This window comes from Gymnoscopelus braueri (genome assembly GCF_963280865.1).
Source record: "Gymnoscopelus braueri genome assembly, chromosome: 1".
Taxonomy (NCBI): Eukaryota; Metazoa; Chordata; class Actinopteri; order Myctophiformes; family Myctophidae; genus Gymnoscopelus; species Gymnoscopelus braueri.
Genome location: NC_137603.1, coordinates 52762395 through 52771243, shown reverse-complemented (window position 1 = coordinate 52771243; position 8849 = coordinate 52762395).

Here is an 8849-nt window from a genome sequence, read left to right as displayed (position 1 = left end):
TTATATAACCTGATCGGACTCATTCCACTGAACATTTCTGGGATTGGCTTGCCATAAAACACTGATCTTTAGATATAGAATATAGCAGGTTATTTGCGAGCATGCGTGTGTGTGTGTGTGTGTGTGTGTGTGTGTGTGTGTGTGTGTGTGTGTGTGTGTGTGTGTGTGTGTGTGTGTGTGTGTGTGTGTGTGTCTGTGTGTGTGTGTGTGTGTGTGTGTGTGTGTGTGTGTGTGTGTGTGTGTGTGTGTGTGTGTGTGTGTTTCCATCGAGCGTGTATTTGCAGTGGTGTGTGTGGTGCCGCACATGCATCCATATGGTGAGGTATTTTCACCTAGAGAGAGAGAGAGAGAGAGAGAGAGAGAGAGAGAGAAAGAGTGGAGGCAGCAGCAGTCAGCGTAGCAGAGAGACCCGGCTCAGAGTCTATTTCCTGAAACATGCCCGCCGTTCTGCCGCCCAAGCTGTGCTAACATTAATTTTCTGCTGAAAACAGCCACTGGCCTGTGCGAGCAACTTTGCCCAGAGCTGAAATATCAATTATACTGTTCTCCCTGGCAGAGAGAGTGCCCAGCTTTAATCTGCACATGACCAATCAAAATGTCTCATGGACTGGGGGGCTACGCTGAGAGGGGGGGGGGGGGGGGGGGGGATGTTGGCGATGGTGAAAGGGCAGCACTTTCAGCCCCTCTAGTTAATATTGACACAAAGGGATCTGTGGCTATATCGGTCCTTTTGCTGTGTTATGCTCTCTCTCTCTCCCCCCCCTCTCTCTCTCTCTCTCTCTTATATCTCTCTTTCACACACCATGCATGCATGCATATGTGCACACCCACGCACATACAAAGACACATGTGTGAACAAAGAGCCCCTAGTCTGCCATGCAAACTCACATATACATGCACATATAAAAAAAAATCAATACTTCACCTTCCACACAGACACAAAACAAAACACCATGCCCTCCTACACACACACACACACACACACACACACACACACACACACACACACACACACACACACACACACGTTTACATCCTTCTCCCCTCCATCTTCTTCAAAATCCTGGGTGCTGCTCATTGAAATCTGACGCCAGATTTATACTTGATTGGTTGCGCTTCGATCTCCACGCTCACAACGTCCCGCAGTGCGCCGTGCTGCCGTGCTTTATAAATCTGCTATTTTTGGTGCAACTAAGTATAAATTGGCCTTAAAGAACATACTTGTTACCCAAAATGTATTTATTTTCTATCAATTGCTCACCCCATGAAGCCTTGTATTCATGAAGATTTCTTTTTTTTTGGGTCGCATTCCTGAGCCAATCCAATATAGGCTTATAGGGAAGTGGTACTGTAGGAGACCAAAACTATATAAAAATAATAATATAAACTTCAAAAACAACTCTCTGAGAGGCCTACTGATGGTTCAAATAGAATGTTTAAAATATTGTATTGCTCTTGTTAAAGGTAGGGTAAGTGATTTTTTTTTTTTTCCTTTTTTGTTAAAAAGTACTATATTCTGATAGTAATCATTGCTACAGAGTGTTTGTTCGGTCAAAGGGGTCTCTCCAGCTCTTTAATAAACAGAATATAGTACATTTTCAGGTAGAGTAGGTGACAAAATTTAAGCCAATCAGGAGAGAGCACTGCAAATGCATTTTATGTTTAATAAAGAGCTGGAGAGACATGGAGACTCCTATTACTGAACAAACACTCTATAGCAATGAGTACTACCAGAATATAGAGCTATTTAACACTTATTTTAACCAAAGTAAATGACTAAAGGCCTTTGCAGACAGGGTGTGATTTTTCGCACGGAAAAAACGGACAATATAATTTCTTAAAAGAACACATGGTTCTCTATGACCTCATGCACACCGGCTGCGGCGGTGCGTTTTTTTTTCCATCGAACCCAGTTCGATTTGTGCGTCTTTTCGCATGCGGTTGACCTGACTTGACTGATTGACCAATCGCACCCTGTCTTCAAAGGCCTTTACCCTACCTTTAAGATTGGTCTCCTAACTTCAATTAGTCAACTATTGGATTATTGGCACAGGAATGTGACAAAAAGTAAAACAAATCCCCATGTATTCAAGGCTTAACTTTCATGTTTTGGGGTGAAACTATCCCTTTAAGAGTGTAAAAACCGGACCCGAACAGGATCTTGCCTCGTATATATGAGGTAAAGGAGGTGCTGTAATTTTCCGCCACACCTCCCGGCCACTCGCCACCACGGCGGCTCTTTGGTCGGTGCTGGGTGGAGATAGCGAGCCGGTGAGCGAGGCTCGTAGGACCGCGTCCCTACAGATTATTGATGCAGCAGCAGCTGGCGCGGACGCCAGGTTAAGCCTGCAATCAGGGCTCTTTAAATAAGATTGTGCACGGCCCACTTTGGGAGGACGGCCTCAAACAGACACGGACCCTGTGAGAGGGAGATATAGGCTACACACTCGCAGTCACACTCGCACGGGTATAGATGCATGCGTGGTGAGCAGTGTCTGCAGATGTATGCATGACTACACGTGGTGGACAGTAACGAAGTGCATTTACTTGAGTACTGTACTTCTAAGAAAAATGTTTTGAGTAATCTGTACTTTACTTGAGTATTTGCATTTTGGGATACTTATGTCTTTCACTCCACTACATTTCAAAGACAAATATTGTATTTTTTAACGTAAAGAAAAAAACGTGAATTATTAATTAACCATTAACCAGTTTTCAAAGCCAGTACTACTTTTAACTCAAGTTCAAATATGACAGAGCAACATTCACTAATTATGACGAGGAGTATTTATACTTTGACTCAAGTACTGGGGGTTGAGCCACCACTGTGCATGACTGCACGTGCAGTGCACACATCAAGTACTACACAGTACCCAGGTGTGAGCATGTAAGCAAAACCATTACCCAGATAAATTAAGGTTAAAGGAGTACAGATGCACACACACTCGTCCAGGCGTGCAAACGTGGAAAAGCTGTGGTTGCGGTGTGCGAGTGCACTCGCACACACGTGTGTGTTTTGTGCTGTCTGTGTGTGTGTGAGACTGTTAATCAGGGCATTGCTAAAGCGGAGCTCAGCAAAACTTGGCTGGATAAATAAAAGAGTGTAAACAGCATAGGCATTCCAAATCACACTCACAACGTACGAATGCAAACATAAAGGGACACACATTTACACGTACTTATCCTGTACACACAACACACACACACACACACACACACACACACACACACACACACACACACACACACACACACACCACACACACACACACACACACACACACACACACACACACACACACACACACACACACACACACATTCTAGTTGCATTTCCATCTTCCAAATGATCTAAGCATTCACTTTGTAATTAAAAAGAAAAACATTGAACTTGTTCTGTCCATAATAACCTCACCCTCTACACACACACACACACACAAGCGCCACAGTGCGTCAGTGCATGTTTCACCACTTCAAGACATTGTGTGCATTCTTCCCCCCTCTGAAAGCCACTGCAGTCCCTTTTGAGTATGAATGGAAATCAATGATTTAGCGGAGTGAAGTGAGTGTATTATTAACACTGTGCTTTGGGAGCGTTTCATTGTATTACAAACCTCTATGATTCCCAATACATGACCCCGAGCACAAAGGATTTTCATGTGCAGCCTGTGCAAAAATCCATTGGTAATTTCAGCCTGATCAATTATCCGCTCAAGCTGAGAAAGCCGAGCCTGTCAGCGGTTGTTTTGTCGTGCCGGTGGTCTGGTGTGGGCGGTGGGGAGGAACTAGTTAAGTTCCTGGTTTACTGTATACTTAAGATCTTTTTCTTTCTTTTTTTTTTGGAAGACCCAAGCATTTTTTTTTGTATAAGTGCTACTGTTTCAGTATGTTTAATCTCGTGGCCTTAATTGATAGTACAGCGTTGCTAATGAGCTAAAAAAAAAGGAACCATCTTCGAACCGATAATGATCCATCAAATGATTAGCAAGGACCGTACTTGCAGCATAATGACTTGTAACTTTATTAAAAAGTTATTTTCATAAATGGAAAGACAAGCCACTGACACGGGTGCCGTGGCCCACTTACTAAACAGTGACTACTCCATTTATGTTGATGAAGAAGGATTTTTACAAGATTTTTTTGCGGGATACTCTTAGTATAACTGTCATGGATTGCATTTACAGTTTGTTTAATGTGCATTTGCTTTGCTGACCGCCATCCCCCACCCCCAGGGGTCTATACTTGGTCCCCCTCCTTTTTTCCGTCTACACCAAATCTCTTTGCCGAACATAGCCGATCTGCAAGCTCACAACACGTCACAAAGGCATGCGTCGCGGAGCTTCTAGATCTGCTATTTTGAATGTTTGAATTATTACATGCCCAGAATAGGGATGATATAGGGTCATGTGCTTAAAAGCAACCGAGGGGCTTGACTATTGAGTACTTTTAGTGAGCTACTTTCAATTTCATTTTCCAAACACAGGACAGTAACTATCATGGGGTTACATTTACAGTTTGTGTAACTACATTTCTCTCATTTTTTACCTGGACATTACGCAGGCTGGACACACTGTGATGTGTGACATTTGTATGTGTACTGTGTGGTGACATTTCTTGACTGAGACCAAAACAAAACAACACACAGTAATAGACAGATATGGAGAGAGAGAATAAAAACAGGAATGTAGGGGGCTGGACATATTAAACGGGGAGATTGGGAGAGAAAACAGAGGTGACATTTATAAGTTACTCTCTATACTGCCAACAAAGAGATGGAGAAATGGACAGAGAGAGAGAGAGAGAGAGAAGAAAGAGACAGGAAAGAGAAAATACAATTTAGTTGAAGGGAGCCTGTGTGTGCGTGTGCGTGTGTGTGCGTGAGTGAGGCAGGGGAGGTGGAGAAAATGTGTGGAGACACTCTTAGCGTTCTGTGCACTTTTGGTGTGCAGTAAACGAAAAGTAATAGAGAGATGACGAGTGATACAGTACAGCTACTAGACGGAGAGAAAAGACAAAATGGAGACTTCAGGGACCAGAGAAAGCGTGAAGAGGGGGTAGAAAAGTGCAGAAAGGTGTGATGATGATATTCCTACCCGTGGTGGAATATCATCATCACAAGGCGACGGAACGAAAGACAGACAACAAAGAGAGGGAAAAAAAAGAAGCAAAAGAGCGTGGAGATATAGAGCGAGGAGATAGGGAACGGGTGCGGCACGGAGGGGCGGAGAAGATGAGTGGCGCGGTGATTGTGCGAGAGCCCTTCCACGGTGAGCGAGTGTGTTTTTCCAGCTAGGACAGAGGTAGAGGAATGGTCTCCCGTTAGATAGATGGGAGGGGGAAAAGCACCCACAGTGGCACTGATGAAGGTGACTGAGACCCACTACTGCCACACTTGGACAATTCCACAGTGCAATCTTCTCCGCTCTCCTTTTCTCCTCTCCCCACTGCCGCCAGCCCCCTGCTCTCACAGGCATAATAATGACTGTTTCTGTGGCCCGGCCTCTCTCTCTCCCGCTCCATTTCTATCTCCCCGTGTTAGTCGTGCTCGGCACTCCCTTCCTGTTATTGTTTCTCTCTCTCTCTCTCTCTCTCTCTCTCTCTCTCTGCTCTCTATCTCTCTCTCTCTCTGCTCTCTCTCTCTCTCTCTCTCTCTCTCTCTCTCAGCTCGTCTCTCTCTCTCTCTCTCTCTTCTGCTCTCTCTCTCTCTCTCTCGATCTCATTCAGTCTCTCTCCATGCCCTCGTCTATTACTTTCCCTCGACATCTGTCCTCTGTCTGCATCCATTCAGACACGTGCACCGCACGCACGCACCGCTTGCTCTGCATCAAGTCTAATTGTGGGGGGGGTGGGGGGGAGGGGTGGGGGGGGTCGGGGTGTTGTAGATAGGGAGGGGGTTACTTTTGGATATAGCAAAGCCCCTGACAAGCTCTTATTAAATCCGGGGCAAAATATATCAGGGGTTGGAACCCAACACCCCCCCATACAGCTTTCTTCTTTCTTCTTCTTCCCCTTCTTCTCTTCCTCTTACAACCAACACCACTGTCACCATCACACCGCCCCCCCCCCCCCACCCCCCACACACACACTCACACACACACACACACACACACACACACACACACACACACACACACACACGACACGCAACACACTCCCCCCACTCCTGCCTGCAGCCAGTATTTCAGCTCTGTCAGAAGGAAATAGTGTCTGGGGAGAAACATGGCAAGGCAAAAGAAAAAGAGAGAGAGAGAGAGAGAGAGAGAGAGAGAGAGATGAGAGAGAGAGAGAGGGGAAAAAAGTCTTTCAGATCTGCACTTGCACATTATCACTGGGATGTGAAAATGTCTCCGGTCTGCGCGCTGGCCCTGTGCGGCATCGCCGGCAAAGGCACAGGAGCAAGTAGGGGGACTTCTTTTATTATTTTTTTTAGGGGAGAAAACGTTGGCACCGAGGTTCACAGTTGACGGCATGCAGATATGCTGACGCCTCTAATAAAACAGGGGGCCGGACCGGCCGTGTGTAGAGTTGACATTGCGTATAGAGGTGTAGATCAGGGGGCACATATGCATGAAGAGAGAGGCTCTGGCGGCTTGCTGCTGCCAGCGCTCCCATCACTGCTTTTGACAGATTAGAAATTGTGTGCGTAAGGATTCACCGCAAATAATGAGAAATGAGTTTTTAAATTGTAGCTCTGGCAGCGATGGGAGAAGAAGGAGAAGAGAGGGGGGAAAGAAAGAGGGGGCCCCTGTCAATAGGCTGGTGCGTGCAATGCAGGGAGAGAGAGAGAGAGAGAAGAAGGGTTAGAGAGAGAGAAAGAGAGGGGAGAGAGAGAGAGAAAGAGAGAGATATAAAGAACGAGAGAAAGGTGGTGAATGGGAGTGAAGGGAATGACTAAGAGCAAGATTGTTGAGACGAAGATGGAGTGAAAGGAGTGAGAGGGAGACTGAAAGCAGCAATGAAGAGAATGAAAGCCAGAGTGTGAGAGATAGTGAGAGAGAGAGAGAGAGAGAGAAGAGAGAGAGAGAGAGAGAGAGAGAGAGTAGGGATGCAAACAAGGGATACAGGGGATGACTTTGTTTTGGTTACTGCTTATTACCATCATAATCTTTTGTCCTGTAACCCGCTCTGCAGTCCAGGCACACCTCTCCTCCGCCTCCACTGTGCGTTCGACACACCATGATTGCCTTGTATTTAAGGAGCCTTCTGTGAGCCTCTGTTCCGACAAATGCTTTTCCAATACCAATCACAGCTGAGTGCACCTCATTTGAATCTGTGAAAAGGGTTTTGATTCCATCAGCAGAATGCTCTTCCAAGCGAGGCGCGGCCATTCAATATTGTGGCGAAGAGTGCGAGGGATGGAGGCGCCCGCGAACATTCTCACCTAGCGTATCGTCGCCGTCGCGGGCGGAAACCGCGTATGTCCAAATCCGTTACTTTTCAGGAAATCCAAAAAAAAAGAGAAAAGAAGAAGAACCTATGTGTTCCAATGGATCCAATGTAGTTATTATCTAGTCACAAGCTCTTGTTCCATTGGTTAAATATTTATTAAATCTACGAACAGACTTAACCACTTTCAAACTGGCGGTCATTCAAGGCAAAGTCTAGGCAAAATAGCAGCTCTACAAGATCCTGTCTGTTGCGAGTTTGTATTGTACATACTGCTTTTGTTACTTTTCTGCAAACACTGTCCTACTACGAAGTATGAAATTGGGCATGAATATATGAAGAAAAACACAGTAAACATGCACAATTAAAATATGGATACGAAGGTTTCCGGCAGACGATATGCATAGCAATGACAAAGAGCGGGGGCTGCACTAGCCTTTTCAAACACCGGCGTCCGTTAATCCCTCATTCTCTCCCTTTCATAATCCGACTCAGGCACTTGTTTAGCTATCGTTGCTGTCGGGCAGAAACCTCTTAACTCCATAATTTAAACTGTTGGTGTTTTTTCTTACCTTAATGGCCTACTTCGTCATGCTACAGTGTCACATAAGTAGCACAAATAGCTGATCTACAAGCTCAAAACGCATCACATCGTTTTGAGCTTGTAGACCTGCTATCTTTTGCTCTTTTTGTTTTTTAATTCTGAAAAGTAACACTATTTCCACCCGACAGCAACGATGTTCCCCTTTGTGGCATGCAGGAACACGTAAGCAGCACTACATGTGTGCTGTGACAAACAAAAGCATTAAACCGATCACAAGTTTGATGAGGGCTTAAAGGAAGCTAATTGTGCATGGAGTTGGCTGTTAGATGGTGTTGTTGATCTCCCCTTCATTCTCCCCTGTCTCTTTATCGCCGCTCTGTCATTGGCGTTTATGTGTGTGAGTGTGAGTGCGTGTGCATTTGTGTGTGCGCCTGTGAGCCGATGTGTGTGCATTAGTGTGTGTGTGTGTGTGTGTGTGTGTGTGTGTGTGTGTGTGTGTGTGTGTGTGTGTGTGTGTGTGTGTGTGTGTGTGTGTGTGTGTGTGTGTGTGTGTTTCAAGGCTGTATGTGTTTCAATGCTGTGTGTGCCTATGTGTGTGCATGTGTCTCCTTGTGCGTGTGCGTGTGCGTGTGCATGCGTGTGCGCGTGCATGGGTGTTTTGTGTTTTAGTACTGCGGACCAAGCGGTGATATCTCCACCATAGCAGCTTGTTGACCTTCAAACTTATCAGTGCATATCTTTTGTCTAAGCGTTTGCCAGGCCTTTCAGTCTGCGAGGAGCTTGGATAATGCATCCAAATTAAAATCTTTTTTGTAAATCCCACTGCTTGATTGCTCAAGAGCCGCTGAGAGTTGTTCAACCTTAATGGTGAAGGACTTCCCGAATCCCAAAGTCATTTTCTCTTCAATTACTCAGGCAC